Genomic DNA, 22,735 nt, shown 5'->3' on the forward strand with positions numbered 1-22,735 from the left:
TGTGTGGTGCTGGTGAGCTGAGCAGATCTTTGAGGGGCCAGACCAGGTGGAAGTTCCTACCCTAAGCAGCTCAGGGCAGGGACAGACCAAATCCACGTGCACCAAATGGGGCCGTGACAAACCCTTCTGCGGGAATATCTGTGATCTCAGGAATGACCCTGAGAGGACACTGCTCTGATGCTCTGATGGGACTGAGGGGAGTTCCAAGCTTCCAGGGTGCTGGGCAGTGTCTGCCCAGAGAGTGGCTGTTCCCAATGTCAATCAGGCAGGAAGGGGAGGATGCTGGGACAGGAAGTAGCTTGGAGGTGGGCCTTAGGCTGGCAGAAGTTGCTGCTTTCTTCTCTGTGAGTTCCTTTCTCCTGGATCTGGACCCCAGAAGTTCCCAGACATAGGGAGGAGGGGTGCCAGGTGATGGGGATGATGGAGGTGGTGGCCACTGCCCTGGAGGAGGCTGAGCCAGTCAAGGGACGGCTGTGGGCAGCCTTGAGGGTTCTGAGAGCAGCCATGCACAGCAGTGGGCAGTTGTCAGTTACTCTGTTTATGTTTAGGTCTTCTCTAAAATCTTGCTAAACAATCAGGTTTGATCTCATTTGGGTTAGGGCAAATTGAGGAAATAGATCAGGTGTTCAGGCATAGATCAGAGTTTAAAGAACAGGCAAGCCTCGCCATGCCAGGGATACGATGACACTAGTGAGGTCCCAAGGGAAAGGGGGGCCTCAGTGGCAAGACTTCCATGGCCCTCCCATGTTGGAGAATCTCCCTGGCTGCTGCCAACCTTGGAGAATCAAGGGGAGCATTTGATCAGGATGCCATTGAGGGAGGCAGAGCCACCCCAGTGACTGAAGCCCTTCTCAGTGGGTTTTCTGCCCAAAGACTCGTGTCAAGGATTGTGTGCCAAGGGTCAGGCGTGTTTGTAAGGACAGAGGGAGCCAGCAGGGAGCCAAGAGAATCTGTCCCAGAAAGCCTAGGTTTAAACTCCAGACTCCAAGGATCAGAGCAGGAGCAGAGAGTGGGTTACAGAACTTGGGGTTGGGAAACCTTATTGGTGCTCTTCCATATCTCTTTTGATCTCATTTCCTAGCCCTGCACTGGACCCATCCAGGCTTCTTTGCTGTTCCCTGAACACACGAAGCTGGCCCCTTTTCCCCAGACTTTGCACTGTACTTTGCCTGGAACTTGCTTCCCTCGGTTATCCACTTTACTCAAGTCCTCTCAAATATCTGACAGAGAGGTCTCTGACCACCCCATGGAAAAGAACAACTCTTATCTATCCCTTACACATTCTCTTACTACGCAACACTAATTTCCTACAATTATATTCTGCAGTATGTTTATTTGTTTTTTCTCTCATTATTGTCTGTTTGCCACAGTAGAGTGTAAGCACCATGAAGACAGGAACTGTGTCTTGACCACTGTTGACTTCCAAGCACCTCAAATAGGACCTATCACATAGAAGTTTCAATCCATATTTGTTGAGTGAATGAAGACAACAGGTGTCACCTTAGCTTCTACTACAGTTCTAAGACTTTTGCTTCAAGAGGTGGGAAGATGCCAGAGGCAATGGTGAGGAGCCATGGCTCTTTCCACCTGGCCCTTTCTCCTATCTGTCCCCCTATCTTTCTGTTACTTGGTCATTTCTCCCAAGATCTGTCCCTTCAAAGGGTTCTTTGACTCCACCCATACATTTATTCTTCCTTGCCTGTGCTCTTGCTGTTGCCTCTTACTGTTCCCTCTTACTGTTCCCTCTTCATTCTCAGCTTTCCAAAATCTTGCTCCTCTCTAAGGCCAGAACTTACTCATCCTTCAAGGGCTCACTGGAGGCTCTGTAACCTTTTTGGTAAAGTCATACCAGGTGAAACTAATATTCCTTTTCCTTGGATCCCAGAACCTTTTCCTGATACTTTGATTAAGGCATTTTTACAATCTGACATAATTAAGACCTATGAAAGGACAAAGGCTCTATCCTCCCTGGAAGATAGGAAGGTTTTTTTGGTTTGTTTGTTTGTTTGTTTCTGTTTTTGTTTTCTTTTTTTGAGACAGGGTCTGACTCTGTCACTCTGTCAGCCAGGCTGGATTACAGTGGCATGATCATAGCTCACTGCAGTCAAATTATGAGCTCCAGCATCATCCCTACTCAGCCTCCTGAGTAGCTGGGACTACAGGCACAAGCCTGTCTAAGTTTTTTCTTAATTTTTAATAGAGTCAAGGTCTCCATATGTTGCTCAGGCTTGTCTTGAACTCCTGGCCTCAAATGAGTCTCCCACCTCAGCCTCCCTGGGATTACAGGTGCAAGCCACAGCACCCGGCTGGGATTCTTAAAGACATGAATGAAGTGCCGGTATCTCTAGTGATTTGCACATAACAAATGCCCAATTAATGTTTGCTTAACTGAATAAAATTGACATTATTCTCTGAGAATTAGGTGGGGAAAATGAAGTGAATTTGAATGTGGGCTGCATGCTACACACTGGGGTAATAATGCCATAACATACTTTATTTCCAAAAACCCTCCTGGCAATCTTACTGAAGTGTATTACTATCCCTGTTTTGTAGAGGATGGTCAGAGAAGTTATGTGAGCTGCCCAGGGTTACACGGCTACTGAGAGACAGAACCAGGGTTTGAAGTCAGATTTATATATTTAAAGACAAGATGACTTATACTCATTTAAATTATTTTTATCACTATAAATTCAGGATGGGATTCCAGTAGACAGCGTAGCTACACATCAGGCATAGATTTGGAAGCATATTTCTACATGCCTAAAGGTAAAAGCCATGTGTCCTTTCTCCATGAGGATGAGAATACTTTTATATAGTCTTGTCGTGTGGAAAGAGCCTAAACTACACAAAGACCTGCCCCAGATGAATCAAAACAATTGACCACGGTGAGGTCACATAAACTGGTGATACCTAGTTAACTTCTTCTCTTGAGGCCAGAGCTAGTGTTGGCACACTTGGGACTCGAGAAGGCAAGAGAGGTATTTATAGCAACAGTGACAGCTGACTGCAAGTATTCATATGACGATTAAATTTATTCTAGGAAATCTTATAAATATTGAGTTTAATAGCTGTCACTTTGAGTTCATCAGCTGAAGTAACAGTTTAGAATTCATATTTGAAAAACTCCATTAAAGCTAAAGTGTAGAAAAATAGAGGGCTACCCTGGAGTGGTATCTTAGGGCAAATGTAGCTCCCTGAATTTAGCTTGGTCCCTAAAGAAGTAAAACTTTACAATAGTTAAGTGAACCAAAATCTTTGCCATATCAAAACTAACCATAAAAACACATCTTTCCAATGAATGCAGCTTGCCCTTTAATAGAACATATCAGAGCATGAAAATTATCCTTTAAAGCATGTCCACTAACTCCTTCTTCAACTAAATGCTAAAGGAGTGAAAATGAATGCATTCTAAAACTTTCATGCTTTTTTTCCCCAGAAAAGCAGGTTCCCAAAATATCTAAACTGTAAACTTTGAATAACAGCAACGCTTTTAAAAAACCAAAAAAACTGTATAAAGAAGGGCTACATTTATATATTTACAGTTATTTGTTTTTCTTAAAGTTTTCCTCTTGATAATAATTAAATTTAAATGCTTTTTCATAGAAAATCTTGAAAATACACAAAAATTAAAAAGAGAAAAAAGAAAAAGATTTTTGCCCAACCGCTCATAGAGGCAATCATGGTTAATGTGTTGATGTATTTTCTTTTCCCTGAGCTTTTGGTTTTCATAGTCCTTGGCTTTGCTGTTATTGATTTGTTCATCATTTGTTCTAAACAGTGCCAATGACCTCGCAGATGCAGGTTGTGGATAGCAGCAGATGTGGAGGTGGAGGCTGGGTGGCCAGTGACGCTGTGAGTCAGGTAAGTCACTTCTCCTGTCTAGACTGGACGTTTTCACAGGTTGGTTCTCAGAATCTGAGAAAAGCAGCGGACCCTCTTTCTGCAAATATTCATGATAGACCCACGCTTTGCATACAAGTTCAGGGCCCACATCCAAATCCTTTAGCGATCCAGGAGCCTCTCAGGTTAAACATCCTGAACTAGGTATCAGACTTCTTGACAGTTTGCAATGCTGCCTTCCCAAAGAAGCTTGCAAATGTCTCCATATATTATTTGAGTCAATGTGAGTTGTAAGTAAAGAAAGAAGGAGGAGAAACCCCTCTCAGATGGTCATCTGGGACTCTCTACTACAAACAGCCTTGCTATCTCCAGGAATCTCAAGCCATGCTTTCGGGGAGGAAAGTACGCTTCTGCGCATGATCCCAAGTTCACACTGCCAGCAACATCCAGACTAGCACAGTCTGTTTGTGCTGGGGTCAGTGGAGAAGAACCTATTAGTCAAGGTGCAAGGAAGGCTTTGTTTTTTCTGTCCCTGCACAATGGTCCTGAATCATTACATGCCCAGGCATGCAGTTGGTGTCACATGGGTGTGATGACCACCTCTGGGTTCTGATCACATAGGGTCCAAAGGAACCAGAGAAATGACTCGATCTAAGAGGCACCAGCTTCCCAACCATCCCAATGTACTGTATGGTAACTGCACACACACCGCCCCCGCCCACCACCACCACCACCATCTCCTTCCCTAGGGACACAGCTAAGCTGACACCAGAGAAATGCAAACAACAAGCTCTGTCAAGGACAGAGCCAGGTGCTGGCAGGAAGGGCAGAGGGTTTAGTGTGGTCAGTTGGGTGCCCAGGGATGACTGATGTCCTGGAAATAACTTCTAATTGTAAGTCTGGAAGGGAGGATGCAATAGAAAGAAATGAGGAGGCTTCTACTCACTGACCACATACTGCAACTAGTACTGTGTGTATAGAAATTCTATTCTTCAAGCTTTTCAATAAACATTCAAGATAGGTATTGTTCAGCCATTGACCCAACAATATTATTGGCTGGTGGCTCTGTGCCAGACCATGGGGAGAGCAGAAGCAAACTGACCCAAGTTCCCGCTGCCATGGAGCTTACCTTCTAATGGGTTAGCATTCAGGAAAGAATTGGGCAAATGCATATAAGTGATGACAGGTGTGAGTGCACCAAAGGAAAGCTGAGCTGCCGGGTCAGCGAGTGGCAGGCAGTCAAGAAAGGCCTGGGGAGTGAGGGAGCTGTGGGGGTGTCTGGGGCTGACCCTTCTGCCCCCAGGCATGGGAGCAGTCAGTGCAAACATCTCGAGAGACAGGCTGTTCGATGTTAAGGGAGGCCAGCAGGACTGGTGTCCAGTTAGAAAGAGGAAGGTGTGGGTGTTGGGGCTTAGGACAGATAGTTACAGGCCACACTGGGCACTTTGCACATTGTGCTGAGTGAGGAATGAGATAGTGTGTTGATCTGTATTGCGTTGCTCTAAAGAAATACCTGAGACTGGGTAATTTATAAAGAAAAGAGGTTTATTTGGTTCATAGTTCTGCAGGCTGTGCAGGAAGCATGCCACCAGTATCTGCTTCTGGTGAGGCCTCAGGAGCTTAAAATCATGGGGGAAGAAGGGAGAGCAAGCATGTCACAAGGTGAGAGAGGAAGCAAGAGAGAAGTGGAGAGGTCCCAGACTATAACAACCAGACCTCCATGAATTCCTCACTGCTGGGAGGGCAGCAAACTATGCATGAATGATCCACCCCATGACCCAGACACCTCCCTGTAGGCCCCACCTTCAACACTGGGAATCACATTTCAACATGAGATTTGGAGGGGTCAAACATCCAAACTATAGCAGATGGGAACCGTCAGGGCAGTTGAGCAAAGACGTGACAGGATTTGGCTTCCATTATGAAAGCATTGCTAGGGCCACTGGGTGGAGAATTAGACCACAGAGGGGTCAGAGAGAAAGCAGGAGGCAAATCAGGAACTCCCCACCCCCTGCCATATTCAGATGATGATTCTCAGCTCACAAATGTGCCTCCAAAATCTGATGGCACCATGACCCTCTCTGTCCTGGATCACCTGGATCCTCAGGTGACTTCCCTCTGCCTTTAAAATGGAACATATACACGGGCACCCACGAGATCCCGCCTGATCTGCACGAGCCTCCCTCTGCATTGCCTTGCTACCATGGAGTTGCCTTCTGTTCTCTCTCTCTCTTTTACTTGGTGATTCCACCCGAGACCGTGTTTCTGGTACTTACCTGGCCTGTGTACATTTCCCTGATGCCTGCGGTGTTCTCCTCCACCTCTTTATCTGCCTAAGACCTGGTCACTTTAACCATCTTCAACCTTCTTTTTCTCAGGGAAGCCGCTCCTGCCTCTCGCAGACCAGGCTGGGTAGGGCTCTATACAGCCTAGGGTTCCCCCCTCTACTTTGGCCACACTGCTCACTTTTGGGAGTACCTACTCTTTTTGGCCTCCTTCTTTGGGCTCCAGTCACCAAGGCCAGGTCAACTTCTCTCTTGCTCACCTGTCAGCACTTAAGCCAAGTGCACAATCTCAAAAACCTGATGGCACCACGACCATCCTGAATGTTTGGACCCTTGACAAGGAATACTTTGTGAGGTGAACAGAATACTTGCCAACATCACACAGCTACTAAGTGGACAGATCAAGAATCAAACTCCTGATTCCAACTTCTTCCCAGCCCCAGGACCTTCACACAAGTCTCAGTTTAGCCTCAGTTGGTGACAGCTGGTGAGTAAGACATTCAGTTTTTCTGGGTCTCTGTTTCCCCAACTATAAAATGACAGGGTTGGACGCCGAGTTTATTTCCAGGGCTCCAGGATCTACAAGTGCTCCCCCAGTCCATCTGACCACAAGAATTACCCAGGCCCGGGTATACTTGTAAGAATACTCACCTGAACCTGCAGAATCACAACTCCAGACGATGGACTTGGGATTCTGGTTCTGTGTGTTTGTTTATTCAAGTGCCCCAGGTGAATCTTATCACCAAATAAGTTTTGGAAATACATTTCTAAGGGACTCCTTCTCAAAGGAGGTTCCCAGAAGAGAAAGGTCAAAGAGGAGGCAAAAACATGATTGTAGTGGCTATTCCAACACAGCAACAGCTCCTTCTCAAATGTCTCCTCTCTATTATAAAAAGAAACTTTGCATCTGAGCCTGATATTTATTTATGTGAATTATTTTGAGGGGCGAATGGAAGTCTCCAGAACTTTCACTGAAAGTTCAGCTTCCTGGACAACTGTACATAGCTCTGCCCTGACAAACTTTGTGCAAATGCTAATTAAAGAACACTCGAAAGGAGCACAAGCAGAGACGAGGACACTCTCAGAGCTCCTGGAAGGAGAGGTAGAAGCTCAGAGAGGTTAATCAGCTTATCTGAAGTCACACATCTGGTAGGTGGTAGAGGTGGAACCAGACCCAGCTTTCTGCATCCCTGGCTGGTATTTTCCCTTCTGAAACATAAGAGTGCATCAGGGCAATGTTGCTTCTGCACAGAAAACTGTGGTGCCCACACTTTGGAGCAAAAGGTGTTCCGAGAACACCACATGAGTGATGACCCGCCCCAAGGATAGTGCGTGGCAGGGAGTTGGCACCCTCAGATAGGGGTAACTGATCGACTAACCCCACCTTCTTGTCACTGTGATCTAGGAATAGGGCACTTTTCAGGCTTTTTCATTCTCTGCCTTATTGGGGTAAATTTTTGGAATACATTAGACAATTTTCCACCAGTCAAATGAAAATATGTTTGATGACTTAAAAAATAATCAGTGGGCTGGGTGTAGTGATCATGCCTGTAATCCCAGCACTTTGGCAGGCTAAGCTGGGAAGATCACTTGAGGCCAGGAGTTCAAGACCAGCTTGGGCCACATAATAAGCCCCCCATCTTTACAAAATGTTTAAAAATTTGCTGGATGTGGTGGTGCATTCCTGTAGTCCCAGTTACTTGAGAGACTGAGGAGGGAAGACCACTTGAGCCCAAGGGTTTGAGGCTGCAGTGAGCTGTGATTATACCACTGCACTCTGGCCTAGGTGACAGTGTAGGCCCCTGTTTCTTAAAATAATAACAATAATAATAATCAGTGCTTGATCAATAATGACCCAGTGCTAGACCAAGGGAGACAGACTTATTCTCATTCTGCCATTTCTTTACCTCTAGAACCTCAGCTTTCTCATCTGGAAAATGGGACGATGCCTCCATCATTGTGTGGTTCATGAGGGTTAGATGAGATACTACACAGTATCTGACACAGAGTCAGTCAGTATTTGTTAAACAAAAGAACGGACAAATGAATGAGAGGGAGGAAATAATTTGCTCTGTCCTGGATGTGAAATCTGTCCTCTTTCCTCCCTGCCTCTCAATGTCTCTATCAGCTGTGCAGTAACTGGAACTGGACCCTTCTGAATGAAGAATCTGTGGTTGAGGGGAGAGTGTGAGTCTACACACACTATGTGATAAAGGTAGACATGAGCATCAAATATAGAAACCCCCATAGAATCCATCGTCTTCTACTCAACGGAAGTGAGCTCTGGCTCAGTTGACCCCAGAGGAGGAGGGAGAGCATGCTTGGCAGGTTTAAATCCTACCCCTCTTCCTTTCCACCCTCCCTTCTTCCCTCCCTCCCTTCTTGCCTTCCTCCCTTCCTCCCTTTCTTCCTTCCTTCCTTGCTCCCTTCCTCCTTTCCTTCCTTCCTTCCTTCCTTCCTTCCTTCCTTCCTTCCTTCCTTCCTGCCTTCCCTCCCTCCCTCCCTCCCTCCCTCCCTCCCTCCCTCCTTCCTTCCTTCCTTCCTTCCTTCCATACATCCTCTCTTCCTTCCTTCCTTCCTTCCTTCCTTCCTTCCTTCCTTCCTTCCTTCCTTCCTTCCTTCCTTCCTCCCATTTTCCTGCTTGAAAGATGGGGAGGGAAGAAAAAGGAAAAGTGCAAATTCTGGGAGGAGTTGGCACTTTTGAGTCAGAGACCTGGGATTTAATCACTTGTTCCCCACTGACTGACATGGTGACATTAGAAAAGACACCTGCCATCATGGGGCAGATACTCAATAAATACTTGTTGGAAATAATACATGTTAGTTGCTGGGCAAAGCTCTGTGTGTATTAACTCATTTGATCCTCACAATGTTATGCCATATTAGGTGCTAGCCACAATATACAGACGAGGGAACGGAAATACAAAGAGGTCAGGTAACTCACCAAGGGGACATAGACCGTAAATCACAGCCAATCTACCTCCAGAACACACACTTTTAACTCCTCTGATATAAAACACTCAATACACACAACTTCCTGGGGTCTCCTTTTTCTCATGTGCAGGTGGCTGGTGGGATGGGGCGATGCTTGAGCCTAAGTCATTTCCAGTGCTAGGACTGGGACTAAGGAGAGAGAAATGTTCCCCCAAATCTCTGAATACCTCCAAGGCTCAGGTCTAACATAGGAAAATGAGGAAGAAGCGGAGATTGCTTACCCAGGGTGGACAACGGGGAAAGCAGATGGGAGGAGAGACTCCAGAGAGTGACATGGAGGTGCAGCTTCTAAGAGGCCCCCGATCTACTGAGGACCAACTGTATCCTTTCCATAAAATCCTTACAATGACAGTGTAAAATAGGTACTGTTATTCCCACTTTGTCAATGACGAAATTGGAATTCTGAGTGATGAGAAAATATGTCCAAGATCACACAAGATATTGCGGACATAGCCTTCTACTTATGTCTGTTTGGCTCCAAAGTCCATGTTCTTCCTCCTATGCATACTCCACATTTTTGCCTAGAGCTGACCCTGCAGATAACATACTTGTCATGTCACGCAAACGTCTGGGACATGCTGTTGCAGAGCAATGCCTTCTACAGTGCACAGTTACAGTCATGTGCCACACAACAATGTTTAATCAACAACAGGCCACATATACACACCTTGGTCATCCCATAAGATTGTAGTACCATATTTTTACCGTACCTTTTCTATGTTTAGATATACAACTACTACCCATGTGTTACAGTGGCCTACAGTATTCAGTACAGTGACATGCGGTCCAAGTTTGTGGTCTAGGAGCAATAGCCTATACCATATGCATAGGTGTGTAGTAAGCTAGACCATCTACATTTGTGTAAGTGCACTCTGTGATGTGTGCATAGCAAAATAGCCTTCGATGTATTTCCTCAGAACATATCCCCATCATTTAACAGCACATGACTGTACTTAAAATGTCTTCGAAATTCCACCATCAAAGTCATTGCCAACGTGGGCTGCTCTGAGTGGCATCTGGAAAGCTGGAGCAGGATGGAAGCTGACTCAAGAAGGAAGGTGGCTGGGAGGCTTAATATAAGCTCCTATAAGCCTCTTAATGCTATCCAGACATTAACACTGAGTGACACCCTGGGGTTTCCTGGCTTTAATTTAAGACTCAGGATAGATTGGCTAACGAAGATGCTGAGCAGCATGACAGTGTCTATTAGCAAGGAATTTAATGGTCCTTTCCTAAATTAAAATATTAAGCTCGCTATGAATTACAAACTTGCTCCAATATAGTGCAGACCTTGGGCGAAAAAAATGAATCACAGACCGCTGGACCATGAGAAGAAGCTCAGAGATTCTGCTCTTGGATGAGGAAGCTGAGGTCAGGAAGTATTAGGTAGTTCCCCAAGTCTACGTATCTGGTCAAGGGCCAAGTCAGGCCTAGAACCTCCAGCCCCTGACCCCAGTCAGCACCCAGCCTTGGCCCATGGGTCAGGAACAAAAGAGATTTCCACTGAGATTAAAATCTGGACGTGGCCAGATAGTTCTGAGCACCTTTTGAAATGATTTGTTTGGTTTATTTGTTTCCAGATTTTTTTATCCATCTCCCAAACTAGACAGTAAACTTTTCCCTCCACTGTCTTGCTCTTGCTGTGTCCTGAACACTTGGCATGATGCCTACACACATAGAAGGTGTTCAGTAATATTTGTAGAAGAAAGGGAAGGAGGAAAGAGGGACAGAAATATCTGTTAGTACCTACAATATACCACACACTACAGTCACATTTCATTTTCTTTGTATGTTAATATCTGTCTTTTCCCTCCCTCCCTCCCTCCCTCCCTCCCTCCCTCCCTCCCTCCCTCCCTCCCTCCCTCCCTCCCTCCTTCCTTCCTTCCTTCCTTCCTTCCTTCCTTCCTTCCTTCCTTCCTTCCTTCCTTCCTTCCTTCCTTCCTTCCTTCCTTCCTTCCTTCCTTCCTTCACAGGGTCTGGCTCTGTCACCCAGACTGGAGTCCAGTGGTGCAATCATGGCTCACTGCAGCCTTGACCTCCCAGGCTCATGTGATCCTCTCACTTCAGGCTTTCAAGTGACTGGGACTTCAGGAGTGCATCACTGTGTCCAGCTAATTTTTGTATTTTTGGTAGAGTCAGGGTTTTGGCATGTTGCCCAGGCTGGTCTTGAACTCCTGAACTCAAGCAATCTGCCTTCTTTGGCCTCCCAAAGTGCTAGGATTACAGGTGTGAGCCATCAAGCCCAGCCTATACCTCACTTCTTTCTAAGATACAGCTATAGTCCCCATTTCCGATGAGGAAACTTAGGTGCAGAGAGGTAAAGTGATGGGTTTAAACTGACTACTCAACTAACATGTAGCAGAGCTGGATTTGAATCCAGGTTTAGATGCTTATCCCATATTCTTTTCACTACACAACCTGCTTGCTGAGAATAAGCACTCACTCATTCAGCACGTATTTACTGTGCTCCAACTCTATGCCAGGCACAGTTCTAGGCTCCTGGGATATTTTAGTGAACAAAACAGATCAAGACCCCTGCCCTTGCAGAACGTACATTTCATGGGAATCTAAAATTTCAGTCATGTGGATCAGAGGAAAGGGCAACGGTCCCGAAATGAAACACCCAGGAGATGGACCTTTTGGGCCACCACTCGGTCAGCAGGGGCAGTGGAAGGGCCTCATCAGGAGGCTTTGTGGGTCACGACCATCAGAGCTAGAACTTAAGAAGGTGTCAGGCCCTGAGTGGTGGGGGACCCCCAGAAATGCCGCATAGGTGCTGTAAGAGGCACTTGGTTTCCTGCTGAGGCGGGTGGAGGTGGGGCAGGGCATGGAGTCTTTCTAGCTGGGATGTAAGTGTAAAGGAGACCTTATTCTGTAGACCCAGGGTGTTGAGGCCGGTGGACAGTTGCTACATCTAATAGTTGCACTTTGCTTGCCAGCAACTAGGGGGAAAGAAGCAGCACAAGGAGAGGTTAAACCTAATGGATTATTCCAAAATGCCAAGCCCATGAACCAGCCCTGAGTACCCACCTGGGTGACTCCTGTCAGGCTCCTCTCTTCCCACATCTTTCTCCTCCCCGGTCCTCCTTCTGGGGTAATCTTCCTATAGCTAATGTCAAGCAGTTCTTCCTCTACAATCCTCAATGTCTCCCCATTGCCTTCAGATGGTCCCAATTCCTCAGCATGGGGTGTGAGCACCTCCACATCCCAAGCCCCTCCAACTTGCTGTTCTAGATTCATCTATCGTTATTCATTTTTACCAATATTATGTCCCAGCCCACACGATCCAGCCCCACCAAACCACTGACTGAATCTGAACATGCCTGTGTGTGCTGACCTCTCTGCCCAGGGCTCCTCTCCTCTTAGTCTTGTTCTTCATCTGACAAACTTTTCATTCTAATGAGTTAGCTGGAGCATCATAGCCCTGGGAAACCTTTTCTGGAAGGTTTCATGTGGGGTTGAACTGAGACTTCCTGCCTTATGGGCATGCTTATCTTGTACTCTCCCTTTATTGGTGCATGTAGAATTCCAAGTGGCATTGATTTGTTCCCCCCACTAGACAAATAACATTCTTGAAGGCCTGACTTGGTGTTAATTACCTCTGCATCCTTAGAGCCTAGTGCAGTTGGATGCAGAGCGATGCTCTGAAGAGTTTGTTTAGTGAAGGAAGGGAAGTGTGTGGATGAGCTATGGTCTTGGTCAGTATTGCAGAGTCACTCAAGGGGCCAGCACAAAATTTAAGGGCATTCCCAAACAGCTCATTAATTATAGTAAATAATACTTAATGCAATATTTTAAAAATCCATATTTATGCCCCAAATTCCATGATACACACGCCTCAGAATGTAACATACAGACAGGATCTGAACCTGTACTTGCATGACAAATCACTTGCCTCCCCTTAATCCCAATGAGTGAGCAATGAGCTGGGACTTTGGGGGACTTTACACAGTACATGGAGTATGACGAGTCCACACAGTACATGAGTGGCTGAGTTAGCACTGCCACCATGAGACTGTAGAGGAGGGGATGGATTACAAAAGGAAGATGAGGGCAATGTTGAAGGTGGTGTGTTAATCAATCAGGGATCACCAGAAGCCAACTCTGACTAATCATTCTCCCCAGAAGAGGAATATATCCAAAGGATATTGGATGGCTCCTGGCCCTGTCAGGAGGCTGGAGTTTGGAATCAGCACTCCAGGTCAGGTACAGCCTGATTAGGACACTACAGCTGGCATGTGGCACCACCCATACCACCACCCCTGCTGCTACTCTGATGTCTGATTGGCCTCCTGTCCTGCATCACACACTCCAGAGTGAAAGTCCCAGGCTGGAGTGGCCAACCAGCCAGGCCTTGGAAGGGTCATGCTTGGGTGTGTGACAGGTGCATGGGAGGACGATTGTTAGGTTTTTGTGGTGAAAAGTGCTGGGCTGTGTCCCACTGCTACTCTCCACAAATGGGGAGGAGGTCCCCAGCAAGAAAAGGGGTTGCATTGTTCGATCCACATGACCAATAACATAGGTAAGTTTGAATTTTCATCTTGGGAGACTGATGTTATTAAAATAGAGAACTCTGGAGAAGGAACAAGCTTGTATTTTTTTTAAATGGCAGAAGGAAAATACTAAGTTGGTTTCACTTTTAGCAATGTGATTGGCCCCATCTAGGATGCATTTGGACTGTGTTTTATCATGAGGACGAGCTAGGGGGAGATTCAGGCCCTTTTGTACTTCCCTGCACAATTTTACCTGCCTCTCTCAGGGGTGGGATTGGGGTCCTTCTAAGGAAGGATCCTTGTGCCGCCCTAAATACAATCAGAGGTTGCATGGTCAGGAGGAGAGCACCAGCTCTTACTGGAACCCTCTGCTGTGCAGGTGCCATGCATGCCTTGTCTCATGTGAGACTCATGACACCCAGCAGTGCTACTGTTGTTAATTCTACTTTACAGGCGAGGAAATAAGGGCTCATAGAAGGTTAAGTATAAGAAGCTCAAGATGACATGTAGAGTTAGGTGTGTCAGAGTCAGATTTGAACCCAAGTTGGTCTACCCCAGAGATCATGTTGCTGCCTGGCCAATAAAAGTGGTCCCTTATTTGTTAAGCCTTTGAGCATTTGACATTTTCCTTCCATAACACTTAATATGATGAAAATGGCTGAGCATATGAATGACAGTACTCTGCTTGCATGCTGACTCTGGTCTTTACTATGGATTCACCCAGCCCTTGGGTTTGCACCCTGCTTCCAGCACACCTTCCCTGCAGCCTGTTGAGGGGTGATATGGGTTGGCTGTGTCCCCACCCAAATCTCATCTTGAATTGTAGATCCCATAAATCCCTCTTGTCATAAGAGGGATCCAATGGGAGATAATTGAATCATTGGGGTGGGTTTTTCCTGTGCTGTTCTCGTGATAGTGAATGAGTCTCATGAGATCTGATGGTTTTATAAAGGCCAGTTCTGAACATGCTGTCTTGCCTGCCGCCGTGTAAGACATAACTTTGTTCTTCCTTCACCTTCCACCATGATTGTGAAGCCTCCCTAGCCATGTGGAACTGTGCATCCACTAAACCTCTTTTTCTTTATAAGTCGTGCAGTTTTGGGTATTTCTTCATGGCAGTATGAAAATGGACTAATACAAGGGGCTCTGGTGCCACCTCCATTTTCCAGCATTCCAGCCATTAACATTTTTTCTTCCTTTTTCTTTTTACCTTTTTATGATGAGAAATTTCAAACCTGTACCAAACAGACCCCTGATACCTATTACCCAGCTTTAATAATTTTACTGACTTAAATTTGACTTCAGTGTACCCTTACAATGTTCATTAGCATTCCTTGCATCTCTAGGTCTCCTTACCAGGGAATTTTTCCTTAGAATTCAATGTTAATTTTACTTACTTTGTTTTCTTTTTTTAAACCCGTCTTCAAATTTGGTATCTCTGAAAGCAACAAATCCTCTTTTTAGGTCTATGCATTTTAGTACTTCTCGACAGTATTAAATGGCTCCTGAAACATTGTGCAGAATGACATGCATATAAATGTTACCTTCTGCAAATTTGTAACTCAGTGAATCTCTAAAATCCTCTAACCTCAGCTCAGTTTTCCAAGGCCTTGTTTCCTTAGGCTTATGATCATTGCTTTGTCACATTCAGATAGATCCAGGTTTTTTTGTTGTTGTTCCTATTGCCTTTTTTTTTTTTTACATTATTATTTTGCTAACCACTATCATTATTTGCCATTTAATAGAGTTTAATTGAGTAACTACAGTGTGTAAGCAGCCAAGTCCTAACAAAAAGTTTGTGGGGCTGGGATTGAAGTCACCTATATGTCCATAAGTGTCAAGGAGGGAGCCTGACTGGCACAGACTAAATGCTCACTGAAAGCTCATCAAGAAAATGTCTTTACTTCCAGCCCTAGGTCTGAACATCGCTATCTGTATTTTCATGGTAAGGCCTTCCATCTTGGAAGTAGGAGGTGGGATTTGAAAACACATTAGCCGTTGATTCGCTTTGACTTTGAGCAAGCAGGTCTTTTCTGACAGTCACCCACATTCAGTTACTTCATCTGGCCTCTTGGGAGCTCTTTGAATAGGCCAGGCCTGCTCCTGCCCCAGGACCTGGCTTTGATTGTCCTCTGTCCTCACCACCTGGCTCACTCCTCAACCCCAAACCCTATCTCAGTGAGTCCTGCTGTAATTGCTGCTTCCAAGGCTCTCTCCTTCATTCGTTTCTTCTCTATTTTTAGAAGACTTATCAACTTCTAATGACTGTGTGTAAAAGTTGAGGTCAGGGATTATTGTTTTTATTCATGGATAGGTCCCTAATGCTAGCACCAAGCCTGGCATGGGCACACTGTAGGTGCTCAATAACAGTTTGTTGGATGAATTAAAGAATAAATGGCCGGGCGCGGTGGCACAAGCCTGTAATCCCAGCACTTTGGGAGGCCGAGACGGGTGGATCACGAGGTCAGGAGATCGAGACCATTCTGGCTAACACAGTGAAACCCCGTCTCTACTAAAAAATACAAAAAAACTAGCCGGGTGAGGTGGCGGGCACCTGTAGTCCCAGCTACTCGGGAGGCTGAGACAGGAGAATGGCACAAACCTGGGAGGCGGAGCTTGCAGTGAGCCGAGATCTGGCCACTGCACTCCAGTCTGGGCGACAGAGTGAGACTCCGTCTCAAAAAAAAAAAAAAAAAAAAAAAGAATAAATGATTTTGTATCTTGCAGAGATAATCAGTGAGCAAAAATTTCTGAAGCACTTTCTTAAGATTTGTCTTCTTGATAGCTGGTTTAGCATAGTTGTTAAAGGTTTGGCCTCCAGGACGGGTCAGACCCAAGACAGAATTGCACTTCTACCACGTGTCAGCTGGGTGATCTTAGGCAGGTCAATTTCTCTGAGCATCAGTTACTCCATCTATAATAATGAAACTGTTGCTGGTTGAATTATGTATCCCTAAAAGATATTAGAGTCCTATTGCCAGTACCTGTGAATGTGACTTTATTTGGAAATAGGGTCATTGCAGATGATCAAGTTAAGATGAGGTCATGAGAGTGGACCCTAACCTATTCTGACTGGTGTCCTTTTTGAAAGAGGGAAACATGGATACAGAGACAGACATGTACAGAAGGAAGATGATGGCCAGACATGGGGAGAATTCCATCTAAAAACCAAGCAACATCTGGGGCTACGAAAAGCTAGGAGAGAATCCTGGAGCAGATCCCCCTCACCACTTTGAGGAGGAGCCAGCACTGCTAATACTTTGATTGTGGCCTCCAGACTGTGAGACGATACATTTCTGTTGTTTAAATCCCCCCAGTCTGTGCTACTTTGTTAGGCAGCCCCAGAAAATGAATATAGACATCATTTTATATACTTTCATAACATCTATGGAGATGCCCACTTATGTACCACTCACCTCATCTGAAAGTGTTTGTCAATGCCTGCTTTTCTTTCTAAACTGTGAGTTCTGCGAGGGCAGGGACTGTTTCCTGGTGTATTCCCACCCCCTAGCCCCATCCTGGTGCATAACAGTTATTCAATGTGCTTCTATTTAGCTTGCTGGATAATACCTACTTCCTAGGATTATCTTAAACATTAAATGAAATATGTGTGTAAGGTGATTAGAGTAATGGTTTCCTCGACAAATGGTAACTGCTCTACTGCTCCTCTTACTATGAAAATAACAGTGTAGAGCCTGGCTCTGCAAACTTCAATTTCCTTCTCTGGAAAATGGGGATAAAAATGGCCCCCTATGAGGGTTTAATTAAATAACAGAATGTATGGAAACTACTTCACTCCGTTCCTGAGAAATGGTAGATAGTCAGCAAATGGCAGCAACAAGGACATAAAACTGCCCCATGGATATATTTCATTTATCTTTTAGACAACTTTTTCTGTTACTACATTTATTTGTCTGCTTAAAGAGCTTATAATTTCACTTTATTGCCTCTGCTTTCCTCTGGGATTTATTGAAGGCTATCATCTGCTAAGCAATTTCTCATTCAGTCCGTAGGATATTTTATTAATAGTCCTTCTATTCTTTTTTCTAAGTGCTTCTATGCTCAATCAGACTTAGGAGTAAAATTTGGAGTTTTGGCAAGTGCTGGGCTACATTTGTAACAAGCATCCTGCCCTGTGTGCTGCAAACATGGAAGTGAGGAATACAAGGAGGCGGCGAGTACATTCCCTGAAACAGTTTACTTTGTAATTGTTCTGGGGCAGGCTGTCACTGGGGGTGATACGGCACAAATGTGAGAACTCCCCAGTGTCGTCCTTCTGAACTTCTTACTCTTACTCTTGCTGTCTTGGCTGTCAGGGTGTACAACTAAGAAGTCTGCGTGATTAGAGGCTTAATTACACATCATAGTGAAGTCCAAGTTTCCCACAGTAGCCTTGGCTTTCTCTCATGCTTGGGCAGTGCACACCTTCTCTTCTGTGTTGTAGTAGGAAGGGTTCTGATGAGGATTCTGAGAGCTTTGAGCACTGGTCTGCCCCTTCTGTGACTGGGTAAATCACATATTCTGTGCCCCTCAACTCTTCCATCTGCCCGATGGGCTGATAATATCTACCCAGTTGGCTTGCTTTGAAGATTACAGGAGAAAACAAGTATCTAACAACTGCAAAAATCCTGTAACCAGAAGAAACTCACCTGCCCACAGGGCCAGGCAGGTACCATAACTGGGTCAAGTAGGGTGGATGCACAGGTAAGTCCGCTTCAGCTCATGACCGCAGTCCTTAGTATTTGCCAAAACTGCCGCCAGGGACCCCTCGCTTAATATATCTGATAATATTCTGCCTGAACTCAATCATTCCACCTGTGACTTAAAAAAAATCAAACCCTAGGTTTTGAACATATTTGGTTGTCACAGTCAGGAGTGAGAGATGTTGCCACTGGTGGGGTTGAATGTAGGGATGCTATTAAACATCCTAGAATATACAGAACAACCTCCCTCCACAGCAGGGAATTATTCAGCCCACAGTGTGGAGAGTCCTGAGATTTAAAAACTCCAATCTAGATCAATTTTCTGACTTAACTTGTAATTCTTCTTCCTTCTATATGAAAAGTGTTCTGAAAATTTCCCTCAAATTTAACCCAGGTTGGAAAGCATTAGGCAGTCTCATTATTTTATTCATTCTCCAAGCACAGCTTCTGCAAATAGACTCCATCCAGCCAAACCTGCCTGAATCCTCCCTGGTCTTGATCTTCTTGGGCAGGGGACTTCTATTTAAATTCTGAGGATGGATATTTTGTCAACATTTGAACTTACTTCTCACTTTCCTTGATCTTCAAGAACCTCGTCCCTGTTAATTAAAAAACAGCAAATCATTCTGTGTTCTCAGCAGTCAAAAGGAATGTATTCGAGTCTAGCTCTTTTAATATTTCCCTTTGTCTCTAGCAGTTCCTTGGAGCCTCGAGTCAAAGCTTGCCCTAAATGGGATTGCTGTTGGGAGATCAGAAGAAAACTTGATAGGACTCTTTGGTGTGAGGCTGGCAGCACCTGTGTCCCAGCTAAAAGGCTACTATAATCCCAGATCAATGTGAGAGTCTCTTGAAAGGTTTAGAGGTAGCTGTGCATTTCACCTTTCCAGTGTTTATTCAAATTTTAACTACAAATTAATTGCAGAATGTTTACAATTTGCTATTTGCATCCCTAGAGATAAGCCTCATTAAGCCTTCTAAATTGTAATTTTCAAGGAATTACAAACAAGACTTTCATGCAAATAAACACTGAACACAAGTCAAAGATTTTACTCAACTCGCTAATGAATGAAGGAACCGTAAGATGTTGTGACTGGACTGGTTCAAAGGGAAATTTGAAGAACAAACATTTATACAGGCAATTGGGGATTCTGAGATGAATATTTAAATATTTAAATTTTTTATTTTTGTGGGTACATAGTAGGTGTCTATATTGATGGGGTACATGAGATACTTTGATACAGGCAGGCAATGTCTAATAATCACGTAGGGTTAATAGGCGATCTGTCCCCTCAAGCATTTATCCTTTTGCGTTACAAGCAATCCAACTATAGTTATTTTAAAATGTACAACTAAATTATTTTTGACAATAGTCACCCTGTTGTGCTAGCAAATACTAGATTTTATTCATTCTTTCTAATTTTTGTACCCATTAGCCATCCCTACTTACCACCCCCTCCCTGCTCCACTACCCTGTTCAGCCTCTGGTAACTATCATTCTAATCTCCATCTCCATGAGTTCAACTGTTTTCATTTTTAGCACTTGCAAATAAGTGAGAACATGTAAAGTTTGCCTTTCTGTGCCTGGCTTATTTCATTTAAAATAATGACCTCCAGTTCCATTCATGTTACTACAAATGACAGGATCTCATTTATTTTATGGCTAAATAGTACTCCATTGTGTATATGAACCACATTTTCTTTATCCATTCATCTCTTGATGGACACTTACATTGCTTCCAAATCTTGGATATTGTGAACAGTGCTGCAGCAAATGTGGGAGTACAGAAGTCCCTTCGATAGACTGATTTCCTTTCTTTTGGGTATGTACCCAGCAGTGGGATTGCTGGATCATGTGGTAGCTTTATTTTTAGTGTTTCGAGGAACCTCCAAACTGTTCTCCATCCTGGTTGTACTAATTTACATTCTCACCAACAGTGTATGAGGGTTCCCTTTTCACCACATCTTCACTATCAATGGTTATTGTTTGTCTTTCAGATAAAAGCCATTTTAACTTGAATGAGATGATATTTCATTGTAATTTTGATTCACGTTTCTCTGATGATCAGCAATGCTCAGCACTTTTTCATATCCCTGTTTGCCATTTGTATGTCTTCTTTTGAAAAATGTCTATTCAGATCTTTTTATTATTATTATTTAGAAATAAAGACACGGTTTCACTCAGCCTACCAAAGTGCTGGGATTACAGGCATGAGCCGCCACACCAGTGGTTTGAGCTCCTTATATATTCTGGTTATTAATTCTTTGTCGGATGGTACTTTGCAAATATTTTCTCCCATTCTGTGGGCAGTCTTTTCACTTTGTAGATTGCTTCCTTTACTGTGCAGAAACTTTTTAACTTGATGTGATCCCATTTGTCCATTTTTGCTTTGGTTGTCTATGTTTATGGGATATTCCTCAAGAAATCTTTGCCTAATCCCATATCCTGGAGAGTTTCTCCAATGTTTTCTTATAGTAGTTTAATAGCTTGAGGTCTTAGATTTAAGTATTTATTTTTATTTGATTTTTGTATATGGCCAGAGATATGGGTTTAGTTTCATTCTTCTGCATATGGATATCTAGTTTTCTCAGCAACATTTATTGAAGAGACTGTCCTTTCTCCAATGTATGTTCTTGGAATCTTTGTTAAAAACAAGTTAACTTTATATATATGGGTTTGTTTCTGGGTTCTCTATTCTCTTTCAGTGGTCTGTGTGTCTGTTTTTATGCCAGTACCATGCCATTTTGGTTACTATATCTCTGTAGTACAATTTGAAATCAGGTAATGTAATCCCTCCAGTTTTATTCTTTTGTTCAGGCTAGTTTTGGCTATTCTGAGTCTTTTGTGGTTCCATATAAATTTTAGGATTTTTTTTCTATTTCTTTGAAGAATGTAATTGGTATTTTAATAGAGATTGCATTGGATCTGTAGATTGCTTTGGGTAGTGTGAACATTTTAACAATATTGATTCTTTCAATCCATAAACATGGATTATCTTCTATTTTTTGAGTGCTATTTTCCACTAATTACATCAGTGTTTTATAGTTTTCATCGTAGAGAGCCTTTACTTCTTTTGTTAATTCCTAGGAATTTAATTTTTGTTTCTGGCTGTTGTAAATACAATTATTTTTTAAATTTCTTTTTCAGATTGTTCAGTATTAGTATATAGAAATGCGACTAATTTTTGTATGTTGATTTTGTGTTTTGCAACTTTACTGAATTTGTTTATCAGTTCTAGTAGTTTTTTAGTGGAGTCTTAAGGTTTTTCCAAAAATCCTATCATCTGAAAATCAGATAACTTGAGTTCTTCCTTTCCAGTTTGGATGCCCTTTATTTCTTTCTATTGTCTGATTAATCTAGCTAGGACTTCCAGTACTATGTTGAATAACAGTGATGAAAATGTGCATCCTTCTCTTGTTCCAGATCTTAGAGGAACAGCTTTCAGTTTTTCCCCATTCAGTATGATACTAGCTATGGGTCTGTTGTATATGGCTTTTATTATGTTGAGGTATGTTCCTTCTACTTCCAGTTTTTTAAAGGTTTTGTTTTGTTTTGTTTTAAATCACAAAACAATGTTGAATTTTATCAAATGATTTTCATCAGCAATTGAAATGATCATGTGGTTTTTGTCATTCATTCTGTTGATATGATGATGTATCACACTGATTGATTCATGTATGTTGAATTATTCTTGCAACCCTGGGATAAATCACACTTGGTGATGATGAATGATCTTTTTAATGTATTGTTGAATTTGACTTGTTAGTATTTTGTTTAGAATTTTTGCATCAATATTTGCCAATAATATTGGCCTGTAGTTTTCTTTTTTCTTTTTTTCTTTTTTTTTTTTTTTTTTGATGTGTCTTTGTCTGGTTTTAGTATCAGAATAATACTAGCCTCATAGAATGAGTTTGGAAGTGTTCCCTCCTCATCTACTTTTCAGAATAGTCTGAGTGGGATTAGTATTAGTTCTTTAACTGTTTGGCAGTGAAGCCATTGGGTCCTGTGCTTTTCTTTACTGGGAGAGTTTTTTATTACAGCTTCTGTCTTCTTACTCATTATTGGTCTTTTCAGGTTTTGGATTTCTTCCTGGTTTAATGTTGATAAGTTTTATGTGTCTAGGAATTTGTTCATTTCCTCTAGGCTTTACAATTTATTGGCGTATAGTTGCTTATAGCAGCAACTAATGATCTTTTGAATTTCTGCAGTATCCGTTGTAATGTCTCCTTTTTTGTCTCTGATTTTATGTATTTGGGTCTTCCCTCTTTTTTTTTTCTTAGTCTGGCTAAAGATTTGTTCATTTTGATTGTTTTTTCAAAAAAGCAACTTTTTATTTTTGTTGATCTTTTGTATTGTTTTCTTCATTTCAATTATATTTATTTCTGCTGTAATCTTTATTACTGATTTTCTTCTGCTAATGTT

At 43.3% G+C, this 22,735-nt stretch overlaps 1 protein-coding gene across 1 annotated transcript in view; it reads left to right on the forward strand.

The window, feature by feature from the left end:
* Positions 1 to 331: 331 nt before the first annotated feature.
* The window catches only part of PROM1 (prominin 1), a 156,029-nt gene continuing 133,625 nt past the window's right edge, over positions 332 to 22,735 (forward strand). Inside the window, exons 1-2 of the mRNA XM_050789895.1 lie at positions 332 to 408; positions 3,779 to 3,861. The gene's annotated coding sequence lies outside the window, so the exon portion shown is untranslated. The remainder of the gene's footprint in view (positions 409 to 3,778; positions 3,862 to 22,735) is intronic.

The sequence above is a fragment of the Macaca thibetana genome, chromosome 5 (genome assembly GCF_024542745.1).
Source record: "Macaca thibetana thibetana isolate TM-01 chromosome 5, ASM2454274v1, whole genome shotgun sequence".
NCBI lineage: Eukaryota > Metazoa > Chordata > Mammalia > Primates > Cercopithecidae > Macaca > Macaca thibetana.